Source organism: Corapipo altera, unplaced genomic scaffold (assembly GCF_003945725.1).
Source record: "Corapipo altera isolate COAL_440 unplaced genomic scaffold, ASM394572v1 142, whole genome shotgun sequence".
Classification (NCBI taxonomy): Eukaryota; Metazoa; Chordata; class Aves; order Passeriformes; family Pipridae; genus Corapipo; species Corapipo altera.
This window is the reverse complement of record NW_020884966.1, coordinates 521,843-549,028: the sequence shown is the minus strand read 5'-3', so window position 1 is coordinate 549,028 and position 27,186 is coordinate 521,843. Positions and strand designations below refer to the sequence as shown.

Genomic DNA, 27,186 nt, shown 5'->3' with positions numbered 1-27,186 from the left:
AGCTCCTCGGACCCCCCTCGGAAGCTCTGCCCGTGGAGCCGTGCCCCTGAACGCTCACTTCTCCTCCGGACCGAAGCTGATGCTCTCTGGTCTAGGAGTGACTCTCCCTGGTCTAAGGCTGACTCTCCCTGGCCGTCAGCGGTGCGTGTGAGGGGCTGGCTGCTCCCTTAGTTTTTAATTAAAAAATTTAAAATTCCGTTGCCATCCCAGCTAGTTCTGTGCCATTTTCCCTGTTGCTCCCAGCATAGTTGCCTCTGGACTTTTCCCACCTCCAGCTGGGAAGCCAAGTTGCCTCAGATGCGCTCTGGCTGTAGGAGCGGGTCAGACCCAGCGCTGCTCCGTCCCGCTGGGGTTTGATGGTGTCCGGTTCCTGCTCCTTTTGCTCCCGGTGGATTCCCGGGAGTCGGCTGAGCTGCCCCCTGCGCGGCCGTGCGGGTTGTGCAGCGTGATGTGCTTTGAAATGATGAGTTTTGCTAATTGGAGCTGCCCTTCGCCTCCCGCAAGGTGTGTGAGCCCCGGGGCGCCCGGCAGGGACTCGCCCGTGGGATCGAATCCCGTAACTCAGGGCGGTGTTTTACAAACCACGGGGAGTCTCTCAGCTTGGAAAAATTCCCGCAGGGCTGTTGGCGAGCTGTGGTGCGATAAGAGGAGACACCGAATCGCTCTAGATGAGACGTGAAACCAGACTCACTTGAAGGACCTTTTTCATTGATAGCAGCCGGGTGTTTATTGTGCTGGAATATTCTACTCCTCTAATCTCTGCAGATATCCGGGAGAGAGAGGTGTAGGCTGTGATTAAATACTCCTGCTGCTGTTAGTGGTGCTGGTGTCTGTGGGGAGAGAGAACCAGTGTGAGCCGGTGCTGCTCCACACGCGGGAGAGGAGCTGAATTCCCTGGGCTGTAAGTGCTGCCGGAGATGCAGCCTGAAAATCAAACGGAATTGTCTCTTTGGACTTGTCACATCAGCCCAGCTGGCTGCTAAATTGTAAAAGGGGAGGAGAGAGAGAGAATCCCTGCGGGATGAAGTGAGCTACCCGGGAGTGTGGAGTGAGCATATGCTGCTGCAAAGAGGAGCAGAAACGGCACAATTTAAAAAAAAAAAAGATAAATAAAATGGCATATCAAGACAGATCCTCTCTAGCAGGACAAGGCTGCAAACTGGTACAGCAGCATAAGGCAATTTGGGAATCATAGGCAGAAACAGGCAGTGGGTGGGGAGTGAAAAGCTGCCTCCCTCTCCCAGTTCCCAGGTACAAGTGTGATGATGTTTGCCAGTCATCAGCAGGGCCTGCCTGCAGGTTTTATTGAACTCTTCCCTGCTCCAAGTTGCGGCAGACACGGCAGTGTGCTCCACATTGTCCCAGGAAATGTAAATCCTGGAGTGCTGTTTTGGCATGGCACAGGCGAGGGGAGCGATGCAGGAGTTCAGGGTTGGTGTAACTGGTCACTCCCTGCTCTGCAGCAGCTGTTTTGTGGCCCCAAGGTGGGCTGATGAAGGGGGTCTTCTCCAGCCACCCTGCAGAGGTCTAGGAAGCTGCCTCTGGAGGGTGGGAATGGGGCTGTGTGAGCCCTGAGAGGCTTTTGGGAGCTCACAGCGCTCGGGGACCTCCCCAGCCCTCCTGGCACAGGGAATCACTCAGCTGAGGAAACAGGAAAAATACAGGGGAATTTTCTTCCTCTTCCTCCTATCCCCAAGGTTTTGTGGCCCCAGGGACACACCAGGCTGGAGGGAGATGGGAACCCCTGTGCCAGGAAACAGCTGGATGTGCCCTCCCTGCACCAGGTTGCTGCATGAAGGGTGAGGGGGGGTTGGTGACAACTCCCTCCGTCAGGGCACGTCCTTCCTCCTCTCTGCTTTAGAGCAGAAGAGAGTGACCTCTGTGTTGTCCTTGAGTAGAGGCTGAGGAGCTTTTCTACCTGTGAAGCCCTAGCAAAGAGAGGTGTTTCCTGGGGAGATGCTGGGAACAACTTCTCCGGGGTCTGGTGTGTGTCCAGAGGGCTCGTGGTGGTGGGATCTCACTCCTTGGGACGTGTCATGGGGGATGGAGGTACCAAGCCCAGGGTTTGGGGTTTGCTGTGAGGGCTGAGCCTTGGGCAGCCCCATGAATCCCCTTGGGTCTGGGTTCCTTGAAGCTTCTGCTTTTCCTCCCTGAGCTGGGAGGAAATAACACCAAGGAGAGGCAAGAAAATTGTGCACTTTGAACTGGGCACAGTCGTGAAGCGAAACGTGGGAGAAGGATCAAGCGCAAAGGGAATAAATGATGGTGTAAAGAGTATTTTGCAGCTTTTGTATCTGCTCAGATGCTCAAAGAGCATTTTCTGTCTGAAGAGACAAGAGTGAGGTGAGCTTTCAACACCCGAAAGCCCAAACCAGATGTGGTTCTGAGCAAACAAGTCCTTGCTTAGATCTGAAGCAGAAGAAAAGGCTCTGGAGGAGGGAGCTGCTCTCCTTTTATCCCTTCCAACTCTGTTAGTGCATCTCATACAAGAGATTCCCTCTCCTTCCAGCCCGTTTAAACCTTTAGGGTATGGTGGGATTTGCCCTTGGGTGACATGAAGAAGCAAAGGGTCACTTGAGAACAAGCCCAGCAAACCCACCACGTGTAGGTGGTGTCGCTTTTTTATTCCTTAGTGTGTGTAAATCCAGGGGGAGCACTGACCCCTGGGCTCAGGGCTGCAATGATTCAGTGGCTTTTAGCTGATTTATGACTCAGGATTGAATTATTTTCTTGCCTTGGTCAAGGAGGGGTTTGTTGGCTCTGTACAGTGTGGCTTTCCTTATTTCCATAGGCTGGAACTAAAGCTTGGCCTGAGACAGTGGTTATCCCAGAATCATGGAATGGGTTGGGTTGGAAGGGACCTTAAAGCCCATCCAGTCCCACCCCCTACCATGGGCAGGGACATCTTCCCCCAGCCCAGGTTGTTCCAGGCCCCTGAGCACATTACACCCTGATTCCAAGGGCAGGAACCACTCAGCAGTTTGTGTCCTTGAGAAACTTCTTCCAATTTCCGATATAAAACTGTCAGAACTGGGCAGTTTAATGATTAAGGATGGAATTTGCTTTCCCTTGCAGGAATGGCCCCATCTGTCTGTATCTGAGCATCAGGATTAAGTGGACAGTTGCTTTGCTCTGCATCACTTGGATTTGGGTGTTGATTTATTCCACTGAACTCGTTGCCTCCAAAATATTTATCTTGGTCGCCCTGTCCTTTGCTTATTGATTTCTTTCTCTTTTATTATTTTTCATTCTGAGAAAGCCATTAATGCATCCAACATCTTGGGCTCTGTTAATGGGATGGGATGTTGGGCTAATTATCTCATCCTGATTTAAGAACTCCCCAAATCAAACTTGTCACCTGTGGCTCTGCCTGGGAAGCTGGGAGGGGAGAGAGGAGCTTTGCTGGCAGGGGGTGGCAGGTTTTTGGTCTCCCTCCTGTGTGAAACAAGCCCTGCTGAAGGCTCTGCAGTCAATACCTGGTAGTGCTTCTATTTGCTCCCTAGTTATTGTTTTGTTAAACAACTGTGTTTATAAATAATGCATTTATAAATATCGTGTTTATAAATATTGTATTTATACCCCAGACTTTAGGGGTAGCAGTTCCACAGAGACCCGGGTGCTGCCTTGCTGCTTTTTAAAAATGTTGCTGAATATTTGCCTAAAAATATTAGGAATATTCCTCAAATATTCCCCAGGTGGGGGCTGTAATTTTGCTGTTTCCCCACCTTATATCCAGCAGTGGCCAGGGTGAAGCTGACCCTCATCACATTGAATTAATGAGGCATTTCAGCACCAGGTTTGCTGTGACAGCAGATGGAAACTCTTGCCTCCAGCTTGGACAGACCAAAGCTTGGAATAGCTGCAGGCACCTTATTTACCACCACCAGAAGGAATTGCACAGTAATTTCAGTGTGTGTGTGTGTGTATGTGTGTGTGGTTTTTGGTATTTGGGGATTTTCCTCACTCGACTGTTTTCCCCAATTCCTTTTTACACCCTTATTCCCTAATATTTTTATTTTAACCACTTATTTTTAGCACCAGTTCCAAACATAACTCTGGCTCGGTGACACTTTTGGAAGGGAAGTGGGTTGTGTTTAATGATGCTGATGTGGGGCTGAAGCTTTAAATATAAATAAAAAATCCCCAAATTGTCCAGCTGCCACCTAAGGGAACTGTGAGCGGAGCCAGTTGGATTCATCCTGGTGCCAATTCCGTGCTCTCCCCACCAGCCTGCAGCAACATGCAGCAATATTGCTAATTTTCTGTTCATGGCAAAGAATCTGAGCAGGAATTAGGGCTGAACTGTGCCAAGTGCTTCCAAAATGACACTCGCTGTGAAAAATGGGCTGGTCCAAAGGAGCTTTTGGGGTGATATAATGTATTTTGGGGTCAACTGAGGGTGGATATTCTTGTTTCCCTGCAGAGGTTGTTGTTGAGGTGATTTGGGGAATACAAACTGGGATGAGACTGGCACTGAATTGCTGGATCCTGACTGGGCACGAGGAGGTGGGTGCTGCCCTTGCCCTGCCCAAGCAGGTTGGCTCTGGAGGGTGTTGGAGATCCCAAAGAAATCATGGAGCAAGAAAAGCTGGGCAGCAGCCACGATCTGGGGCTGGGGGATTCTTCTCTCACCTTGTTTAATTTGGGAGCTTGGTGCTTGTGGAGAAGCAGCTCCTTCAGCAGCCGTGCAGGGCTGGGTTTGGGAGCCCAAAGTGGGACGTGGCTGGAATGTGGTCCCCAAATGCTCCTTATTATTATGTTTTTTGGCTGCAGACAGCCTAATTTATGCTGTCTGAGGGGCCTGATGGACCACATCAGCAGAGCAGCAGAGGAAGAATGTCACCTCATGGCTGCAGCTGGATGGAAGGAGTTTCTGCCATGAGCTTGGAGCAGAGGGATGGGATGGGATCAGCTGAGAGGGGAGGTGGGTGTGGAGCTGGGAGGGAATTCAGATAAACTTGGCAGTCACCCAGGTTGTTGAGAAGGGCTGATGTATGGCTGTTTCTGGCTCCTGGGGTTGGAATTAGCCCCTGGAATTGCTGTGTGGCCATTTGCCAAAGCACATCACTCCTCTTGGCATCTGGTGTGGAGAAGGTGAACGTTGGATTTGGGCAGGGGCTGGTTCTCCTCACTCCTGGCCTTCAGGAGGTGGGTTAGGTCTGGTTGGGATTCAGAACTCCCATCTCCTGGGGGACTTGGTGTGACTTGATTTTTTTAATAGGTGTGAGAACTTTTAATGTAAAAATCTCTGAGAAAGCTTTGCTTTGCTGTCACCTTGACTTTTCACCTTCACCAGGCAAAGCAGACCCCTCTAATGATGTTATTTTCCACTGGAAAAAAAATGGAGATGCTTTGAAAACTCTTCTGCTGGAACATTTTGGGCCAATTCTTTCTCAAACAGGTTTTATGTAAAGACTTTATTGGTACCTTTCCACACAATGCAAACCAGGATCCTGCCAGGAGGAAAACCATTTCCATTGGTCACTATGCAGTTGTCACAAAACTGTATTTTTCCACCCTCTCTCTGTGGAGCATCTTCTTGAAAGGCAAAAAAATATATATTGAAAATATATTGCCAAGTTGAGGAGAGTGTGGAGGATTATGGCAGGCAGAGATTATGGGATGGATTTGGGAGGCAGGACCAAAGGAGAGTGTCCAAGCTGGATGAGGCTCCTTGAGGAGGTGATTTTAATGAGGATGTGTTTGGGATGGAACAGAGACAGGTTTCAAGGGTGAGGGTGGAGAGGAACCTGCCCGGTTGGTCTCCAGTTGGGCGCAGGCTGTGGGGAACAGCCCTTTCCTGCTTTGGGGAGGATCAGTTTGGTTCCAGCAAAGCTTCTCAGACTTTTACCTCTATTTTTTTTTTTGTTTTTAATTTGAAAAATGACACTGGGTTTTAAAGGCTGGCACAAAAGTGATGTGAGGAATGTGCCTCCCTGCTGGGTCAGCACTAATAGCTCCCAGCTCCATCAATCCACCACTCTGGGAAGGCCAGGGGGGAATTTTTCAAGCTGATAGGGAGAATGTGCTGCCCTGGGTCTGGCTGGGAACTCCCCAGGCTCTGAAGGATGAAGGTGTTCAGGGAGATTTGCTTTGTCCTGCTCATTTTGGAACCTTAAAAAGAATGAGGTTCTTTATATTTTATAGTTTTACAGCCCCTTGGTCTTTGTTTCTGGGTAGCTCTGCAAGTGTGTGGGGAGGAGGATCAGGGAATCATGGACTGCTTTGGGTTGGAAGGGACCTTAAAGCCCATCCAGTGCCACCCCCTGCCATGGGCAGGGACACCTTCCACCAGCCCAGGTTGCTCCAAGCCCCGTCCAGCCTGGCCTTGGACACTTCCAGGGATCCAGGGGCAGCCACAGCTTCTCTGGGCAACCTGTGCCAGTCCCTCACCCCCCTCTTGGCCAAGAATTCCTTCCCAATATCCCACCTAACCCTGCCCTCTGGCAGTGGGAAGCCATTCCCTGTGTCCCTCTCCCTCTCCAGCTCTTCTGGAGCCCATTCAGGCCCTGGAAGGGGCTTTGAGGTCTCCCTGGAGCCTTCTCTTCTCCAGGTGAACCCCCCCAGCTCTCCCAGCCTGGCTCCAGAGCTGAGGGGCTCCAGCCCTTGGAGCATCTCTGTGGCTTCCTCTGGACTTGCTCCAGCAGGTCCAAGTCCTTTGGAGGCTGAATGTCTTCCTGGGAAGCTGCACTTGGGTCTTTTTCCCTCCAGATTTGGCCAGAAACTGCTCAGCAGCAGGAGGAGACCTTGGATTTTGGGCTCCTTGCTGGACTGGGGGAGGACAGACATGCTCTGGGTCGTGTGACCATGCAGGGAGTCAGGATTGCAGCTTTTTGTCCCACTGAATTTGGGAAGAACAGGCCTGGGCTGGGTCGTGCTGCTCCACATTCCTTTGCATCCCAAACTTTGCAGCCCAATTCCCCTGGATCCAGATGCAGCAGCTGTTTAAACTCTGCACAGTTGGTGGTTTTAACAAAATCTGGGCAAGTATTTGGGGTGAAAACTAGCACAGAATATCCTGAGTTGGAAAGGACCCCCAGGGATCCTGGAGTCCAACTACCTGTTCCTGCCCAGGCCAACCCTGACTTTGGGAACTGTTTTTTTCAGGCAGGAAAGGAAAAAATAACTGTTCACTGGGGAAATGCTTTTGCTGAGGTTTTTCCCACTTTTCACCACGGAACCTCTGAGCTTCTCCCAGTTTCTTTTGGATTCTTTTGGGTTGGAGCACGGCCCAAATCCCTTGGCTTGTGTAGGGATGTGCAGATGCTGTTTGTTGGGAGGAGGGGAGGGTGTGTTTGAGAGAGGGGAATCCGATGGCAGAAACATGGGAGGGATTTTTAGCAGGACTTTCCTGTGTGGTTCTTTTTTCTATGTGCTGCTTTTTTCCCCTTTTCCATTTATTCTGGAGCCATCCATCAGGAAACAGCATAAGGGTTGCCCACATGCTAAATGTGCAACCATCAACACGGGTTTGTTTTAGTTATAGAATAGATTCCAAATAATTACTCACCTCCCTACAGCAGAATTAACATAATTAGGGACGTAATTACAATTACCAACCACTCAGGGATTTGGTGAAGGCTTAATTAATATTTGCAAATTGGATCTGTGACCATCCTCCTGCATTCTGGGGGACAAAGAATAGGAATTCTTGGTCTGTGGGTGCCAAAGGACACTGGTGTGGGGAGGTGGAGTCAATCCAGGTGTTCTGCAGGATGGGAACCCTTTGGATTTGGGCTCCCCACTGGCCCCAGATGTTTGGGAGATGCTGCTGAGAGTTTGCTCAAGGAAAGGGGCTCTGGGAGCCTGAGGCTGCTGGGATTGCCCTTCCCTCTGGTCTGGTTCAGAGTAATGTCATTTATCCTGGAATTCCAGGGCTGCTGGAGCTTGTTCCCAGTGGGATCATTGCCTGGTGCCATCAGGGCTTTGCAGCATCCTGGGCTGGCTCCAGGAACAGCTGCTTTTCCCAGTGGGAATTGCAGCTGGAATGAGCTTTTCCTTTTGGGGCTTGCTTTTCCCACCCTGTCATTTATCCTAAAATCCCTGGATCTTGTTCCCAGGGGGGTGTTCCATGATGCTACAGGGTGCCCTAAGGGCTGGATCCAGGAGCAGTCATTTTTCCCAGTGGGATGGGTGAAGTTGGAGCTGGGATGAGCTTTTCCTTTTGGGCCTGCTTTTCCCATCATTTATCCTGAAATCCCTGGGATGCCAGAGCTTTTTCTCAGTGGGATCATTGCCTGGTACCATCAGGGCTTTGCAGCATCCTGGGCTGGCTCCAGGAACAGCTGCTTTTCCCAGTGGGAATTGCAGCTGGGATGAGCTTTTCCTTTTGGGTGTGTTTTTCCCATCATTTATCCTGAAATCCCTGGGATGCCAGAGCTCGTTCCCAGTGGGATCATTACCTGGTGCCATCAGGGCTTTGCAGCATCTCAGGATGGCTCCAGGAGCAGCTGCTTTTCCCAGCAGGATGGGTGGAATTGGAGCTGGGATGAGCTTTTCCTTTTTGGATTTGCTTTTCCCATCCTGGCTGTGGATTTGCCACCTCCCGAGCTGGGATGGAGGAAAACTCTTGGATTATTCCCCTGTTCTCCTCCCCTTGGAGGGGCAGTTCTCCATCCTCCAGGATGGAACAACTGCTGCAGGGGGTTATTCCAGCTCATTTACCCCTGGGATGGGCTGAGCCTGTGTGTCTGTCCATACATTTTGCACGTGGATGCCATCCAAGGTCCCATTTTCCAAACCCTTCCATGCAGGCAGAGTCCAGCCTGGTCCTGGGCACGGATGCAGGAATGCTGGGATGTCCTGGTGTCTGTTTTCAGGGCTGGCAGGGGAAATCCTGCCTCAAGTGGGTTTCCCAGGCTTTCAAAAACAGAAATCAGGCTCCAGAGGTGGGTGTTGTCCCCAAAAGGCTTCACAGCACGTGGGCAGGTGTGGCCAGGGCTGCTTTACATTGCAATTCCCTGTTTTCCTGCATTTCCTGGCCGTTTTCACCACTTCTTTCACCCTTCCCTAATTTCCAGTCCCTCTCTGAGCCAAAAGTCACCCATCAGTCTTGAGCTGCTTTGAGATCAGGGCTCTACACTCTTCTCTCCTTCTGAAAACGGGGATCCCTGAGGCTGCAAAGCTGAGATAATGCAGCTGATTCATTTCCCACTTGTGGGAATTCTTCCTCTTTTTTATTTTTCTTCCCCCCCCCCCCCCCCGTAATTTCATGCAGTGGGAGCAGATATTTGTAATTTTTTTCAGTGATTGCTCCGCTCCCCTGTTCCCCCAGTTTTATAATTTACTTCTGGAATAAAAACAAACTCCAGCAAAACATCCTCCTCAACACCCTTGAGCTTTAAATTTTCCAATAATAAAGTGGGAACATAAATTAAGAACTAGAGCTGTTACTAATCTTATGACCACACTCACTCCCATCCTGATTTTCCTATGGTATATTAAATCAAGAAGAATGGCCTATTATAATACAATTAGCTGTGATTCACAGGCAGGAATCGCTGGAGCCAGTGTGGGGGGAAAAAGTTGCATTAATAAGATTGGAAAAGGCTTGAAAACCTTTGTGGTTTGGGTTGGTTGTTTTTTTTTTGTTTCTTTCCTTTTGCCTTTTAAAAACCCTTCAGCTGCAGCCAAGGAAGAGCCATGGGAGGGGGGGGGGAATTCACTCTGTATTTTGTAATAAATTTGTGTTATGATCCAAAATGTCTCATTGTGGGCATGTAAATAATTCTGGGCTCCCAGCATATGTTACTCACATCAACAATCTCATCCCTTTAGCTGTGTTAGATTTAATGCCTCAGTGCCCCCAGTCTGCTCTGGTGGAAGGACCCCGGTCTGTTGGCACAGTGGGCAGCAGGAAAAGTGGCAGCAACTTGGCCCTGGAGCTGTTCCAGCTCCAAACCAAACCAGGCAGAGCTTTGAGAGATTTGCTGGAGAAATGGAATCAGGGAATCGTGGAGTGGGTGGGGGTTGGAAGGGTCCTTGAGATCATCTCCCTGCCATGGGCAGGGACACCTTCCACTGGTGCTGGGGTGCAAGGAATGCTGCCCATCCTGAGCCTTAGGATGGAAATGAGCTTTATTCCAGCTCAGGTACATCCATATGTGCCTCCCTCCCTGCTTTGCCTTTCTCCACTGACCACAGCAGGGTTGTAGCAGGGTTTGGGGCTGTGTTTTACTGTAGAGCTCTGAATTTAGGTGGGGTAAAATCTGCTTTAGTTATTATCACAGAATCACAGAATGGTTTGGGTTGGGAGGGACCTTAAAGCTCATCCAGTGCCACCCCCTGCCATGGGCAGGGACACCTTCCACCAGCCCAGGTTGCTCCAAGCCCCGTCCAACCTGGCCTTGGACACTTCCAGGGATCCAGGGGCAGCCACAGCTTCTCTGCCCAACCTGTGCCAGGGCCTCACCACCCTCATAGGGAAGAATTTCTTCCCAATATCCCATCTAACCCTGCCCTCTGGCAGTGGGAAACCATTCCCTGTGTCCTGTCCCTCCATCCCTTGTCCCCAGTCCCTCTCCAGCTCTCCTGGAGCCCCTTTAGGTGCTGGAAGGGGCTTTGAGGTCTCCCTGGAGCCTTTTCTTCTCCAGGCTGAACGCTCAGGATTCTCTCACCCTTTCCTTGTAGGAAAAGAAAGGAAAGGTGGAAGCTGAGTGACATCTCCCCTGGCTTGAGGAAATGTGGAATCTCAGAATGGTTTGGGTTGAAAGGGACCTTAAAGCTCATCCCATCCCACCCCTGCCCTGGGCAGGGACACCTTCCATAGAAACAGCTCCATCTGCTCTCAGGCTGCTCAGGGAGCATTTGGGGTCTCTTGGAGGACTTGCTGCTTGGGACTGTGGACCCTGAAGTGTGTTTCTGGTGGAAGGGAGGCTTCAGGATCATCTCATTCCCATGAACTAGGGGCTTGAGGTCCTTTAGGCTCTGACTTGGGCTTGTGCTCCTTAAATCCTCGTAATTCCAAGCAGTTGTTGCCTTTTCTCCCTGCAGGTGCAATGCCAGTGGGAGACACTCTGTGCAGATCCCAAGGGTTTTGTCCCTCTTGTTGTTTTTTTTTTAATGGGACGTGGAAAATTCCCTTTTGCCTGTGCTTGTGAGAGAGAGGAAAAGCCCTCTGTCCTCTCTGTCCTTAACCAGAGCATGGGAAGAGACCTGGATTTCTCCCACTCTGCCTGAGGGCAAACACTGACCAAAATACCCAGGAGAACGTGCCTGGAATCACTTGCAAAACTGGGAGGGAAATTTAAGTTGACTTTTCTCCTCAGCCCTTTCTCAAGGTGCTGGAGGGAAGTACCCACTTCCACAGGGCTTCTCCAGGCTTTGTTACAGGAATGGTGGGGAGAAAGTCTGAGGGTCCTTTCCCATCCCAGTCTAGAAAGGGAATGTGTCTTGTGAGGGTGTTTCCACTGCTTTATATTATTTTTTCAAAGCCTTGTCGAGGGTTAAAAGGAATGTCTGTCCCTCCTTGCTGCAAACATTCCAGCTTTCTCCTGCCTTGTGCCTGGCTTGGGAATTGCCCCTCCATCACCTCCAGGAGCCAGGGAGAGGTTTCCCCCTTTTTGCAGGCAGGGAGATGGGGTGGGACAGAGATTCCAGGCAAACTCCAGCTGTGCTCCCCCCCCTCTGTGGCTCCCTGGAGAACAGGAATTTTGCCCAGCTCAGGGACAGCCACTGCCCTGTCACCAACCTGCTCCCCTGGGGCTTCTCTTGGGCTGTTTCCTCTCTCTCAGACCTTTTTTCTTTCCTATATTTAGTCCAAAACGCTGGAAAACAGGCCAGATTTTTGCTGTGCAGCAGGAAAATGGCTGGAAAGGGCCCTCTGGAACACACCAACGTGTCCCTCCGGGTGCACAGAACTTTATAACAAATATTTTACAATAGCAGTGGATTCTCTAAGGGGTAAAAAGCCTTCACCCTCGATTTTCTTCTCCTCCTGGCATAATGGATGATGGAATGGGGAGGTTGGGATCACCTCCAGTTGAGATCTCCAGCTAATTCCCTGCACTGGGTGCTAATGAAGCATCTCCTGCTCTCTAAACTCAGCTGAATGCAACAATTAATTCCTTCAGAGGGTGCATTTCCAGCAGAAGGTCTCACCCTGTCTGTTATTCCCTGTGAAACAATACTGAAAATATTTCCTGTGTGAGGTGTGTTGTGTGCTCAGAATCCCAGCTCCCTCCACCACCAGCTTTGGAATATCAAACCCATCAATCACTCTGCTTTTAATAATGTCTGCAGCCAGATATTCTCCCCCTGGAAGCCTCCTCCAAGTCTTGGATGACTTATGGCACCTGGGGCTGGGGCTGCATCCTGGTTTATTGGTGGTTCTCGTGCATCCACCAACATATTTCAGCAGAGGAGCCAGCCAAGGATTCCTGCAAAACTGGCTCTTTGCTTCAGGAAAAGTGCATTTTCTTTTTATCCTTCTCAACTTGGCCTCCTCTTCTCTGTCCTCGTGTTAGACACAGCTTTGATTTCCCTCAGCCCTTCCCTCCCTCCAGCTTTATCAGTCTCCCAGTGCTCTCACACCCCCTTTCCCCCCTCCCTGCTGGGGTTGGGGACACGAGAGTCCCCAATCCTTTGCTGAGGTGGTGGCCCCTCGTGTGCAGGGGCAGGGTTGTGGTTGTAGGAGCTGTTTCAGGGTCATGCTTTGTGCTCCCTGCTCTATAATTAAATATTAAAAAGCAATTTCCAAGCATTAAAAGGTTGATCTCCCTGACTCTAAGGTCAGGTTTTCCTAACCCTGGAGGGCAGAGGCTTCACTGTGGCTTTTGTGCCAGGCAGGAAAAGTGAGGAGAGGGATGGGACAGATGGATGCTCCTGTCTTGGATGGGTTTTTTTTCCTCCTGCTTCAAGCTCCCAGGTTGGCACAGCCTTTGCAGAAGGCTCCTGGTGCTCTGCATCACTCCTGGTGACTTTTCCTGGCCTTATTTCTCCTTTCCATCACGTTCCTGCAGCTTTTGTCACATTTTCCACTCTATCTCCAGGCCGTGCTACTGCTTGGTTGTCCAAGTCCATCCCACATTTCCCTGTTGGTTGAGCAGTATTTTCCATCAAATATTGAAAATAAAGCTTTTTATTTAAATATCCTTCTTAGATGGTGGGGCCCAGAAGTGCCCAGGGTGTTGCCTCACCTGGTGCTCTCTGTGCAGTCCTGGGCCCCACCATGGGAGAAGATGTGAAGGTCCTTGGATGAGTGTTCACAAAAATACCATTTTGAGATGGTTAAAGGTTTTCTGAGGCGTTTGTGTTTTGCTTTCTGGCTTGGGCGTCGCTCAAGGTGAAATTTCTGAGCTTTCCTTGATGGTCTTAAGGATTAAGATCAAAAAAAAAAAATCAGAGAGTTTCTGGATGTCCTCAGTGCTGGCCTTTGAACATCCAGCCCTGTGTGATCACACAGCCCAGGGCTTGGCTGGGTGGAACAAAAGCCCGGGGTGATCTTGTGATGTCTGAGCAAGTCAATGCTGTGCTCACCTAAAAAAAGTTGCAGGTTTTAGGGCTGGAGGGGAGGAAGGTTCTGTAAAGGGACCTGGCCAGGCTGGGGCTGTGGCCAGCGGGGAGAGGGTCAGCAAGGCCCAGTGCCAGGTCCTGTTCTGGGGTCATAACAACCCCATGGAACGCTCCAGGCTGGGGGAAGGAGTGGCTGGAAAGCTGGAAAGGGGCCTGGGGGTGCTGGTGGCAGCAGTTGGACACAAGCCCAGCTGTGCCCAGGGGGGCAAGAGGCCAAGGGCACCTGGGCTGTGTCAGCAATGGTGTGGGCACAGGAGCAGGGCAGGGATTGTCCTCCTGTGCTGGCACTGCTCAGGTCACACCTCCAGGGCTGTGTCCAGGTCTGGGAATCTCAGGACAAGAAGGACATTTTGGGGCTGGAGCGTGTCCAGGGAAGGGAACAGAGCTGGGGAAGGGGCTGGAGCAGCAGGAGAAGCTGAGGGAGCTGGGGGGGCTCAGCCTGGAGAAAAGGAGGCTCAGGGGGGACCTTCTGGCTCTGCAACCTTCTGACAGGAGGGGGGAGCCGGGGGGGGTCGGGCTCTGCTCCCAGGGAACAAGGGACAGGAGGAGAGGGAACGGCCTCCAGCTGTGCCAGGGGAGGGTCAGGTTGGACAGCAGGAGGAATTTCTTCCTGGAAAGGGTTGTTAAACATAGGGATGAGCTGCCCAGAGTTTGGAGTCCCCACCCCTGGAGGTGTCCCAGGAAGGCCTGGATGTGTCACTCAGTGCTCTGGGCTGGGGGACAGGGTGGGCATCAGGCACAGGGTGGGCTCGATGTCCTTGGAGGTCTTTTCCAGCCTCAGTGATCCCAGGATTCTGAGGTGAGGAACGTGGGGGTCGGTAGGGAAGATAAGTGGTGTGGGTTTGAGGAGCTGCTCTGCTCTGTCCCAGCAGCTCTGGCAACACCTGGAGGGGTTTGCAGATGGTCAGACGAGCCAGGCAGGGAGATGCCAAGTGCTGGGGAAGAGCTGTGAGTTTGTGGTGGGTGGGTGGTGGGATCTGTGCTATCCAAACATCAGAAATAGCTCCTGATGCTCCTCTGCTTTTCCCAGCCTGGCTGAGTCATCCCTCTACCTTTTCATTAATGTTGTGGGCGCCGCTGTTTCGGGATCTTCCTTGTTGGCCCGTCCCCAGCCTGCCTTGGGTGGTGATTGCCTCCCAGGGAGGATGTGGTGGGATGTGCCTGAGTCCCCACACTGATGGAGAGGAGACTCAGGAAAGGGGGAGGATTTCCCTGAGCGGCACCTCCACGATTGTAACTGTTCCTGTGGCTCTGAGGGAAGTGGAAAACAACCCTCAGCTCCAGAGGGAAAACCACACTCTGTGGCATGAGGGTGAAATTAGAGAGGGGTTCCTACAGAAAGGCTTTCATCCTGTCCCAAAATGAGGGAGGAGGGGAGCTGGGGGTCCTCTCCAGCCTCCAGGAGGGACCTGGGGCTCCTCATTGCCTGCACCTCTGGGATGGGAATTCCATTTTGGCTGAGCTCTCATGGACCCCATCCCTTCCCTCTGTTTCCCTTTGTCTCTTTTCCCCTTCCCCTCCATGTTGCAGCTCAGATGGACGTTGCTGGTCCCCACTGTAGGAGGTGGTGTGGGGAGGTGGGTGTTTCTTTGGGCTCCTGCAACCAGATGTGGAGGGTTAATGGAAAGGTTTGATCCACTGGTTGTCCTCCTTGGTAGGGAGAAGGTCAGAACTGAGGGCAGCATTGGCTGGAACAGAACAGATCAGCAGGAAAGGCTCCACAACCACCATCCAGCCCACGTTCACCTCCTGCAGCTGGGGGAGATCCCAGCCCTGAGCTGAGTCTCCCAGGGTGATGGGAGGAGAGGATGGATTTGGGGAAGAGTATTAAAGGGGAAGAAGGGGAAAAGTGAAGCGTTGGATCAACTCTGAAACGTGCAGGTGACTCTGGGCAGTGTGTGCAGGGGGGAGGGAAGGGGCTGAAGAGGGTTTTCATCTCTGTGGTCGTTGTGATGCTCAGAGGTTTCATGGCTACTGACCCAAAACACCCCGTTTCTAAGGGGAGAATTTGAAGAAGGTCAAGTAGAAGCACTAGAACAGCTTTTCTTTCTTTTAAATATGTTCTTACTGGCTATGGTGCTGCTGGGAGAGATGGTCCATGCTGAGGGGTGAGTGGGGATGTTCTCCAGGAGCTTTGCTGGAGCCACCAGGAATAAAGGGAAAAACATAATGAGTAGACATCAGTGACTCTGGAGAAACCAACCTTCTCAAGCAGCACCAAGGTCACAGAATCCCAAAATGGTTTGGGTTGGGAGGGACCTTAAAGCTCATCCAGTGCCACCCCCTGCCATGGGCAGGGACACCTTCCACCAGCCCAGGTTGCTCCAGGCCCCATCCAACCTGGCCTTGGACACTTCCAGGGATCCAGGGGCAGCCACAGCTTCTCTGCCCAACCTGTGCCAGGGCCTCCCCACCCTCCCAGCCAACAATTCCTTTCCAATATCCCATCTATCCCTGCCCTCTGGCAGTGGGAAGCCATTCCCTATGTCCTGTCCCTCCATCCCTTGTCCCCAGTCCCTCTCCAGCTCTCCTGGAGCCCCTTTAGGCCCTGGAAGGGGCTCTGGGGTCACCCTGGAGCCTTCTCTTCTTCAGGTGAACCCCCCCAGCTCTCCCAGCCTGTCCCCAGAGCTGAGGGGGTGCTGTGATCTCCTCCCACACAGCTCAGCCTGAGCGACTTCCCATGAAAAATACTGCATTTTGTTTGGGTTCCTCTCCACTTTTTTGAAGTGGTTTTGCTTCTCTGGCCTCCCTTTCCTGACTGTCTCATGAAAGGTGAGCTCCAGTGGAGATGAAGGGAAGCCCAAGCCATCAGTGCCAACTGTGTGAGCTCTGCTGTGTTCACCCGGGTTATTAGTGGGACTGTTGATTTTTGGTCTTCAAAAGCCCAGGGCCAAGAGGGGTGGCAGGGCTGTGGTTGGGTCTTCACCTCTCATTTTCCCATCTGAAGGATCACAGTCTCCTCTCACCTCCCTGCAGGCGCTGGGTGGACTCACGCCGAGAGTTTTGACTTCTGTCGGCGAGAGAGGAATAAGTGCAAAAGGGTCTGAGATGCCTCAAAAACATCGTTTCCCAGCAACTAAACAGGAGCAGGGGAAAAAAAAGCAGAGAAAATAACTTGCTCTCTGGCAACCTGTTTGTTTTAGAAGTCGTTCCTGAGGCATGAGGGCTTGTTAGCATTAGGCTGACACTTGCTTGGTTTTCATCTTGCTCTCTCTGGGCTGGGAAAGGCAATGCCCTTTTGATGTCAGACATGAAGAAAGCAGGCTCCTGTGTGCCAGGTGGGGATTCCAGAGGAGCAGGGGATACAGCCCTCCTGCAGCAAACCAGTGGCTTAATGCACAGAGCTCCTTTGCTAATTCTTAGATCCTTGTGTTTAAATGTAAAAAGCAGTGGTGGTTAAATCGTGGACGAGGGAAGAGCTGGGGAATAATGAGGGTGAAGCTCATCGTGATGAAGATGTGCTGCTGCTTGGGGAGAAGATCAGCACCAGGCTGGGATGTGCTGTGGGGTGGTTTATGCTCTGCCTCTGGAATAAGTTTGTCTGGAAACTCTGGGTGTCCATGATGCAGGAATTCACAGAGTCACGGAATGGTTTGGGTTGGAAAGGACCTCAAAGATCATCTCATTCCCAACCCCCTGCCATGGGCAGGGACACCTTCCACCAGCCCAGTTTGCTCCAAGCCCCATCCAGCCTGGCCTTGGACACTTCCAGGGATCCAGAGGCAGCCACAGTTTCTCTGGGCAACCTGTGCCAGGGCCTCCCCACCCTCCCAGGGAACAATTCCGTCCCTCCACCTCACTCTACATGTGTCATGTGTGTGAGCCTGAGCTCAAAAGTCAATCTCCCCAGGTGTTGCTGCAATGACAAACTGCCAGGGAAGTGGCTGGAAAACTTTTCCAAGGTCCTTTCCCAAACGTGGAGAGACCAGGCTGTGCTTGGATAGGTGTTGTCTCATGTCCCTCCTGCTTTTCTGTTGTTGGTCACGACAGAGGGTGTTTGGGGTGGGCAGGACCCCCCATGTCCATGGCACAGAGCAAAACAAACAGCAAGGACTCAGAGAGTTCTCAAAAAGGAAGATCTTGGAGTCAAACATCAGATTAGATCATAGATTTAGGAAGGGTAGAAAAGACCTCCAGGAGCAGTCTGACTTTCACTGTTGTAGCCAGGTGGGGCTTGGTCTCTTCTCCCGGGAACCAGCAGCAGGACAAGAGGCCCTGTGCCAGGGGAGGTTTAGGTTGGATATTAGGAAGAAATTTTTTCCAGAGAGGGTGCTCAGCCATTGGAATGGGCTGCCCAGGGAGGGGGTGGAGTCACCATCCCTGGAGACTGGATGTGGCATCAGTGCCATGGGCTGGGAACCACAGCGGGGTTGGAGCAAGGGTTGGACTTGATGATCTCAGAGGTCTTTCCAGCCTGGTTGATTCCATGATTCCATGATTCTATGATTCCATGATTCTGTGATTCCATGATTCTATGATTCAATGATTCTATGATTCAATAATTCCATGATTATATGATTCCATGATTCCATGGTTCTGTGATTCCATGATTCCATGGTCCTATGATTCCATGGTTCTATGTTTCCATGATTCCATGATTCTCTGATTCATGCAGTTCTTCAATATTCTGGCAAAGCTGCTGTAGCCCTGGAGTGGCCTTGCTGGGACAATACTGCTCCAAAGCAGCAGCCTTTCAGCAGCCCCTGTCACTCCTGTTCCTACATCAAGGTGACCTTCCCCACATCTGCTTTGCCTCCTCATATTGTTATTTTTCCCCTCCCAGCCCAGCTGGGCTCAGCTCAGGAATCCTGGATCTCTCCTGGATCTCCCCGCGAGCGCAACGGGTGGGGAAGGGGCTGAAAACTGGCAAAGTTCTGATGAACTTTGGGGAGGGAACATTAAATATCCGAGTGAAAAGGGGGGGTTTGCCATTGCTGTAGGTATTTTTGTTACAGTTTAATTAGATTAGTGCTGTAGGTTTTCCTGGCCAGCTGTTCACTTTGCAGACAGGCAGAAAAAAAATTCCGGCATTACTCTCCTGCTGCTTTCATCTTGTAATGAGCTTGTTAGCAATTAGTTGCCATTGGAACGGGCTGCCGTGGTGTGGAGCAGCAACACAATGAGCTCTGTGCCCAAAAAGTTGATTTTTTTTTGGTGGGAATTGGGTGGAAAAGGGGTTGGAATATAAGTGGGTTCAAGACTGATGGGCAGGACGCATCAGTGCTCTGTCTGATGGCAATTCCTTGTCACTTTGGGCTGGTTTGGGATTATGATACACAGGTGTAATTTGGGGATTTACAGAGAGTCATTTGAGGGCTTTTTTTTTATGTTAAACACTTCTAGCCTGGAAATTTTCCCTTCACTCCTAATAGGCAGGTTGGGGAATTCATTGAAGACCTTTCAGTCTCTCTAAAGACTTTTTCCAACCCAGCCCTGCCCACACACCTGCAAGGATCCATGGGTGGCACAGCATATCCTGGGGAGAAATGGGATATGCAGGGATTTCAAGCATCTGCTGGACCTGGCAGAGATGAGGATGCTTTCTAAGGGAACAAGAAGGTTTTCACACCATCCTGCTTGTCCTGGTTGTTGATTCAGAGCCTGGATTTTTCCCAGCCTCAGCAGGCAGAAATAAATCCAGGATAAGTTTGAAGCCCCTGAATTGCAGCCGTGGCAAAGGGCTCACCCAGGACCTTGGAGTTTGTGCATCGTGTTTCAAGGCTGAGCTGTTCTAAAAAGAGGCCTCTTTTTATTAAAAAAGAAAAGGAAAATGAAGCTGGAGAGAGGGGACTGTGGCTTTTGCCCAGAGTTTCTGTTGCTCCCTGCTCCTCTTGTGCTTCATTTGTCTTCCTTTCCAAAAATCACCAAACCATGAGGACTCAAATGCTCCGAACAAATTAATCCTTGGGAAGGGGGGAAAAAAATAAAAAAAAGAGGAAAAAAAATTCAAAATAAGTTGAAAAATTTGTCTCGTGGGAATGTCCCGAGGAAAGAATAAATCAAGAAATAAATGAAGCTTATTTTTGCAAGCTGCTTTGATTTATCCTTAATGATCCTTCCACTCTGCAGATGTGGCCTGGGAGGGGACCCCAGGGGTCACCCAGATGCTCCACACGTGTGTGTCCAGCTCTTTTTCCATCATCCCTGTTTTCCATCATCCCTGTTCCTTCTGTGGGACCCAGAAGTTAATGAGCATTGAGTGAAGCTGGAGGCTCGTGTTGCAAAGCAGGGCTGAGCACTCACTCGTGTGTTTAGCAAGAAATAACGGCCACACGTCACTGGAATTGTGGCTTTGGAGCAGGGAAGTGTTTTCCCAGGAGTTCTGCTCCTGCAGAGCTGTGGCTGTGGGTCAGGGGGGTTAACACGGGGTGCTGGGTGGGGGGTGCTCACCTCTACTATGGATGCTGATGAAAACTTCTGATCTTTCAGCCCGAAACTGTTTGTTGAGGAAAGGGAGGATCACTGGCTCCTCTGTCTGCAGCCCCAGAGATGTTCTGGTGTAGGAATGGGTGTCCTTATCCCAAAAAAAACCCTGTGATTTCTGTGGGCTGATCAAAGCAAAGCCTTTTTTGTTGGCTGTGTCTCCTTTTGTACCCACTGACTGATGGGGACAGAAAATCCCATCCCTGGGAAAACTGCTCCAGGTTCTTCCAGTTCATTGGGTCGTTTTATTTGCCTATTCATCTTCTTCACCTGTTCCCTTCCTGCAATTCCAGAGAATCCTGGAATGGTTTGGCTTGGAAGGGACCTTAAAGAGCATCCAGTTCCACCCCTTGCCTTGGGTAGGGACACCTTCCAGCAGCCCTTCCACTGTGGGGTCTGCAGGAGGGACCCTGAGCTGCTGTGGGGTCTGCAGGAGGGACCCTGAGCTGCTGTGGGGTCTGCAGGAGTGATGTGAGTTGTGGGGTCTGCAGGAGGGACCCTGAGCTGGAGGGTCTATGTGAAGGACCCCAAACTGTCGAGTCTGTAGGAGGGACCCTGAGCTGTGGGGTCTGCAGGGGGGACCCCAGACCATGGTATCTGCAGGAGCGACCCTCAGCTGCAGCGTTGCATGGGGGGCTCCAAACTGTGGGGTCTGCAGAGGGGACCCTGAGCTGCTGTGGGGTCTTTAGGAGTGACCCCAGGCCATGGGATCTACAGGAGTGACCCCAAGCTGAAAGGTCTGCAGGAGGGACCCCAACCTGTGGGGTCTGCAGGAGGGACCTCAGGTTGTGGGGTCTGCAGGAGGGATCCCAGACCACAGGGTCTGCAGGAGTGACCCCAAGCTGTGGGGTGTGCAGGAGGGACCCCAGACCATGGGATCTGCAGGAGGGACCCCAACCTGTGGGGTCTGCAGGAGAGACCCCAAGCTGTGGGATCTGCAGGAGGGACCCCAGACCATGGGATCTGCAGGAGGGACCCCAACCTGTGGGGTCTGCAGGAGCTGCTCCCCCCGTCACTGCCTGACTCTGCAGTGGTGCAGCGAGGATGGAGCTGCAAAAAGTCTTAATCAAACCTGAGCCTGGCCATGCCTAATGCAGAACTTCCCCCCTCCACCACCTGGATTCGAGAAACAAAAAAAACCCCAAAAACCTACCAGGCAATTTCCTTGCAAGGACAAGTGCCATTTCTATTTTTAACAGATGATTTATAAATAGGGGCATTATTTTAGCCCTTTTGCAGGGGGAGGGGGCCAGCACTGAGCTCCACCAGGCTGAGCTTTGCTGCAGTCCTTCCAGCTCTCCCAGCCCTGTTTAGGCTGTGCAGGCACGTTTTCTCTTGACCTATTTTTATTTTTTTTTTTATTATTATTATTTTTTGTGTGTGTGGTGTGTTTGTGCTAAGCCCCAGATGTAATGGGACTGCTTGTTTTATGAGTTCACAGAGTAATAGGTTTGGCAGGAAGGTTTTGGAGGCATTTGCTAATAGCTCAACCTGGGCAGCTCTTTTCTGCCTTGGTGGGTTCAGGGAGGAGGAGGAGGAGGAGGAGGAGGAAGGAGGGAGGTTGGGGAGTCGCTGCTGTTTAATGTGACACGACTGGAAACTCTGCTTCGAGTCCCTTCCCAAAAGCCTCCCCTTGCCCTTGCTGAGGGGAAGGAGGTGCCTTGTTTTCCTGCACCTCCACCTGCATTCCTGGCAGTGACAAGCTGCTCTCCTGGATTTCCCTGGCAGGAGGAGGAGGCAGCTCAGGGCTGACAGGCAGGAGGGGCCGGTTGAGGCTGCAGGGAAGGGACAAATAAAGCGTCACCACCACCCTCTCCTGCCACCCCACGTGTCACTCCCCACTGCCACGTGCCTGCAGGTCTGGCTGCAGTTTATTGGGCTGATTAAAAAGCACAACAACGAGTGCAGGGCTGAGTCATAGGAGCACTGACTGGACCAGCTGCTCTGTACCATCCTCCAGTGCCAGCTCTGCCCGGGCACCTCGGCCCTGCTGCCACTTCGAGCCCCCGCGAGGTCGGCGGGGAAGTGGAGCGTGGTGGCAAGGAGCTGGTGGGCTGACAGGAAGGCTGAGATCATTCCTTCCTCACTGTCACAGCGGGAAACATCCACCCTTGGAGCTCACCTGGATGTCTCCCAGCTGGACAGAGCTCAGTAAATGCTCCCTGTCCGATGCCACCGACCCCGCGGGGCTGCAGATGCCCGGTTGGCATCTGTGGGTCTGAGATCAGAGCTGGCTGCTGCCCCTCTGGAGCAGCTGGCACCGAGTTTAGAGCGGGTTATTTTGCCAAGAGTGACTCTGTGTGAGCCCTGGGGCTGTAATTACTGATCTCACTTCCTATCAATAGGATGCCCTGGTCCATAGGAGCTCCGCTGCAGCCCGGGACCAGCAGGACCCTTCTCTGGCAGGGCCATGGTTAAGCCCAGCTCAACTAATAGAATTTGGTCACCTAAAGCAGCTTTTTGGATGCAGCTGAGTTTGGGGATTCTTTAATTTTTAAGCTCCTGATGGCTGTGTCACAGGGCTGAGCACTTTCACACTCAGAGCAGGAGTTAAAGGGGTGAAGAGGTGGAGTGGGAGGACCAACCTTCTTCCCTTCTGGACTTTTATTGGAGGGAGAGGAGACTTGATCCAATGTAAATATTGCTTTACCATAGGAGACATAGTTAGGATCGTGTATATAATGTATTATAATATTTATTTGTGTAATAATTGTAATATAATTCCCTCCCCCCCCATATTGAGTCTTGTGTTGTGTCTGGAAAACCCCTCTCACACCGGGGTGAGTTGTGGGAGGGGGGCTTGGACTCGGGAATTGGATTTTTATGGCTCTCAAACCACCACACCAGATAATATCCAAACTTTACTATTTATTATGTAAGTAAATATTGCAGAGAGAAATATTTGAGAAAGGAAGAACCTCTGGAATGAATCAGTTTGCTTTTTGGGGCAGAGTGATGGGAGCAGGAGCCCTCTCAGAGCAGGCAGGTGCTGGGCTGGGGACAGTGAGCACCACGTGCCAGCGTTGCTGTGTTGAGCTGCCTTTGCCTTTGAGAGGGTAATTTCCAACTAATCTTGTTGAACAACATCAAAAAAAAACCATCTTCACATTTTATATTTCAGGCACTTTGTCCCAGCAGACAGGCTGTGCTGCCTGAGTGTTTGTGTGGGTTAGGATATACTTATTAATTTTCATTTTCTGCTGTATCATATAATCATGAGCACTTAGGAGAGAGACGAAAGCAGGGCCACCGCTAAGTGAGTCAATTAATCACAGGGTTCCTGGCCAGCCTCTCCAGCTGTGGTTTACCAACAAGGCTTTCTTCACCTTCCCACGTTCAGTAATATATATATTTAGAGGAAATTTTCGGGTGGAGACTTTCAGAATGAGGTGGTTGGGCTGGATTGCATAATAGCTGTGCTAATAGGACTCGTTAGTCTGCATAATACCAGCGTGGCAGTACTAGTGGGGATAGTGAAGTTCCACTTCAGGCTGCTCTGTGCTGTTTAAATCTATCCCTACATAAAATTAGCAATTGTTTTGGTGATGGAGATCAACAGAGGTTTCATTGCCCTCCCAGAACCAGCCTTGGTTTTGTCTCAGGCGTGTTCAGGCTTTAGAAACACCAAACATCTGTTTTGCCAGAGAATCTTTGGGTGGGAAAAGGGACCTTAAAGCTCATCCAGGTCCACCTGGAAGGGACACCTTCCATCATCCCAGGTTGCTCCAAGCCCCATCCAGCCTGGCCTTGGACACTTCCAGGGGTTTTGAGGTGCAAGAGCTGGATTAAGGTACCTTCACAGCAGAGTGTTTTGGTGCTTGGAGGGCTCTGAATGATCACAGGGAGCTGATTTCCAGCCCAAAGCTGATCCAGTTTCTCATCTGCTGTGTTTCCTTGGGTGAGAAGGTGGCTGGGACCTTCTGTCCCTCACACCCAGGGATGCTCTTGGCTCAGGAGAGAGGGAGATGGGTCCCAGATCTTTGCCTTGCTTGGGCACAGTCACACCAAGGCAGGTTTTGAAGCCTTGGAGCTCTTTTCCTTCTGGGTGTCCAGAGCTGGTGTCACCCACTGAGCCCGAGGTGGGGGATGTTCCAGCTGAGGGGGTTGGGAACTGTCCTAGGTTAAAAAGGGGTTTTCCCCTGCAGTTAGAAAGTGGTTAATCCCAGGGGATGGTTGTTCCTAATGTTGACCCAATCAGCTCCCCTGTGAAATTTAAACACATCACAACAGACCGGAGAAAAAGAGGGGAATCTCCAAGGAAATCCCCCGAAGGCTCGGGCTCCAGGGATTGGAATTTTCACCAAGTAAGAACAGAAAAATTCTGACTACAATACTCAAACCTGCTGCCTTGAAATGAAGGACACTGACTAATAACACAGAAACTAATTTGAAGGAACTGTGACCTGAAGGGTGACAGAAGGTGATGGAGGTCTTTTCTTCTTGGACTCTTGATGAAGAAAAAGAGAAATTTATTCTGATGTGAATATATTATTTCATCGTAGAAGAGATAGTTAAGTTGTTACCTATATATATATATGTATGTAAATAAACCTTTGTAAGTATTTTCCCCTTCCCCCAGTGCTGGGTAGCTGTGTTTTGTCTGAAAACCCTCTCACACTGAAGCAATTGTTGGAGGGGGGCCTTGGACTTGGAAACTGGATTTTTGAGGGGTCTCAAACCACCGCAGGAACAAGCTCCACAAGGCTTGTCCCTCACCCAGCACCTCCCTGGGGAACCCTCAGAGCTTCTGAGAGAGGGATTTTCTTCCCAACTCGGGGCTAAAAAACTCTTCTCATTTACCAAATCTTTCCAAGCAGTTTGCTGAAGGTGCCTGTTGTGAGGTCAGACTCAGTTCCCTGGGATGGATGTTTGGAGCTGCAGGCACAGAGAGTTGGGGTTTGCCTTGCAAGAACCCTCTCAAGGTTGTTTATCCTTGGCATTTAGTTTTGCTTCTTGCTTTTGTTTAACTTCTTTCAGCGTGGAAACCTCCGTGGCAAAGTTCAGGGTGGCATTTTGGGGTCTCTCTGAGTGATTTGGGATTAACTAAGTGGTGCATGAAGTGGTTTGGGATTAACCCAGAAGTGTTTTCTCACAGCCAGCCCTGATCCCAGCCTAGGGGAGATGCTGTGCATGGACAGCCAGAAGTTAAAATAAACACCTTTTTTTTATGAAGAGTTGCTGTTTTTATGAACAATTCCAGGTTTTTCTCCCAAAGTTCTATTTTGAGCAGGGTGAGGATGTCTCTGGTGATCTCCCACCGTGTTCCTGTGCCCCAGGATGTGTCTCCTCTCCCTTCACAGCTTTAATTCAAACTGATTCCAGTGGCTGAGCTTGAATGCAAGGGCTTGATGTTTTACACTTGTTGAATGCTGAAACTTCAGAGATGATTTTGTGTCCTTTGGGAAGCTGCAACTTGTTTCGTTCCTGCTCAAATCTCCAACCTGAAACCCTCCTCCTGAGTGCTGAGTTCTGTGCCTCCCCTCCCTCCTCACTGCAGCTCTTGGCACTTGAGCCTGATGATTTCAGGAGCAGAGACTCAGGGAATTATTATGGTGATTATGTCTTTTAAAATTCTACGAGGAGCAAGAGAAGAGAGCAAATAAAATCCCAGCCTTCCCCCCCAGAAACACCCTCCTGGTGCCGAAACATTCTGCTTTTATTCTCCAAGCTGAGGAGAAGGAGCTTCCCTTCACTGCCAGGTTTTATTATTGTATTTTTTTTTAGTTGGTGGTGAGACCAAGCAGGTTAAATACCCAGAATCCCCATGGATTGCATGGACCAGAGGGGAAATTTGGAATATTAAGCACTTTGCCCAAAGCCATCAGCATCTGAGAGGGCTTTGTGCTGGAACACATTGAAAACCTTGAGAGCTCCAGTAAGTGTTGCCAGCTCTGAGGATGTTTTAATTAAAGGTGCTGCCATTTGAGACAAATGATGTGCAAATCTTCACTTTCTCCCTTGTTTTTCTGAAAAAGAAACACCCACTTTCCTGGCAAATGCAGGCTCTGGTGCCCCCCAAAGACAACACAAGTGCTTGAGCTCTCACCCAGACTTCCTTGTGCTTTTTAATTAATGAACCTTGCTAACTGTGTGTCTGGACTGTTTTTCAATGTAGGCAGCAGCAAGTTTTGGGAAGGAGAGTGATGCTTGATGGTTTTTTCTCCTTCTTCTACAGCTCACTTTGATTTTTTCCCCATTTTTCAGCAAAAAAAAAGAGGTTTGTGGCAGAAAATGAGGCTGTGCTTCAAAACACGGGAGACTGGTCAAAACCAGAGATGTTATTATCCTGAAAAAGCAGGAATTTGAGCTGTTTGGGCAGAGGTGTTGCTTGGGCTTGTGTGAGTTATAGGAGGTTTTGCTGCAGAAATTACCATAACGCTCCACACTAAGGAGCTGCTGCCCTGGATGGCACAGGGGCAGCCCTGGCTCCCTCCAAACACCTCCAGCATTTAAAGCCAGCACAGGGAAAATCATCTACCTGCTTGGAATAGGGGAAAGTCTGTCAAACAAACTCCCTGGGGCATGGGCAGCACCAGGGACTGAGAGGGGTTCTGGGCTGGCACCAACATCCTCAGCCCAGGGCAGTAAATATGAGGCTTTGTGGAGCTGCAGGAAAACTCTTCCTCTGTAGACCTTTTACCTGTGGCCTGAAAACATTGCAGGTGTGTGTGGTTAAAATAAAAAAAACAACCCAAAACCCAAGTGGTGGTGGCACTTCACGATGTTGTTATTGTTTAGTGGGCATCAGTCAAAGGTTGGATTTGGTGATCTTGGAGGTCTTTTCCAACCTTGGTGGTTTTATAATTCTGTGATTTCCCTGGCTCACTGCCTTTGGCTGCTCCTTGATGCTCCTGGTGCCTTCCTGGGAGCAGGGCTGGCCAACAAATCCCAAAGTGTTAATGCTATAAAGGCAAATCCTTTGTGCTGCCAGCCCTGAGGGCATCCACTCATCGCTGCACCAATTCCATTGGGGAAGGATCTCCATAATATTGAGCTGATAGGGCACTCAGGCTCCTTCTCCAAATGAATTCCACCCTTCCTGTTCCCAGGGGACAGTCAGAGCAGCTCTGCCAGGCTCCCTCACCTCCTCATTATGGGCGAGGTGTTATTGGCTGCCTTCAATTAGAAGTTGATTAATGAGAGCGCTGGGGACGTTCTCCCCAGAGCACACGAGGAGCAAAACGCTTCCCCAGGCCTGCAGCCCAGAAATAGAAGTGATGCCTCATCAGATGATTTGTTTGTTTGCCCACA

At 50.8% G+C, this 27,186-nt stretch overlaps 1 protein-coding gene across 1 annotated transcript in view; it reads left to right on the top strand.

The window, feature by feature from the left end:
* Positions 1-27,186, top strand: part of LOC113957394 (acid-sensing ion channel 2) — a 384,002-nt gene that overhangs the window by 303,645 nt on the left and 53,171 nt on the right. The window lies entirely within an intron of this gene.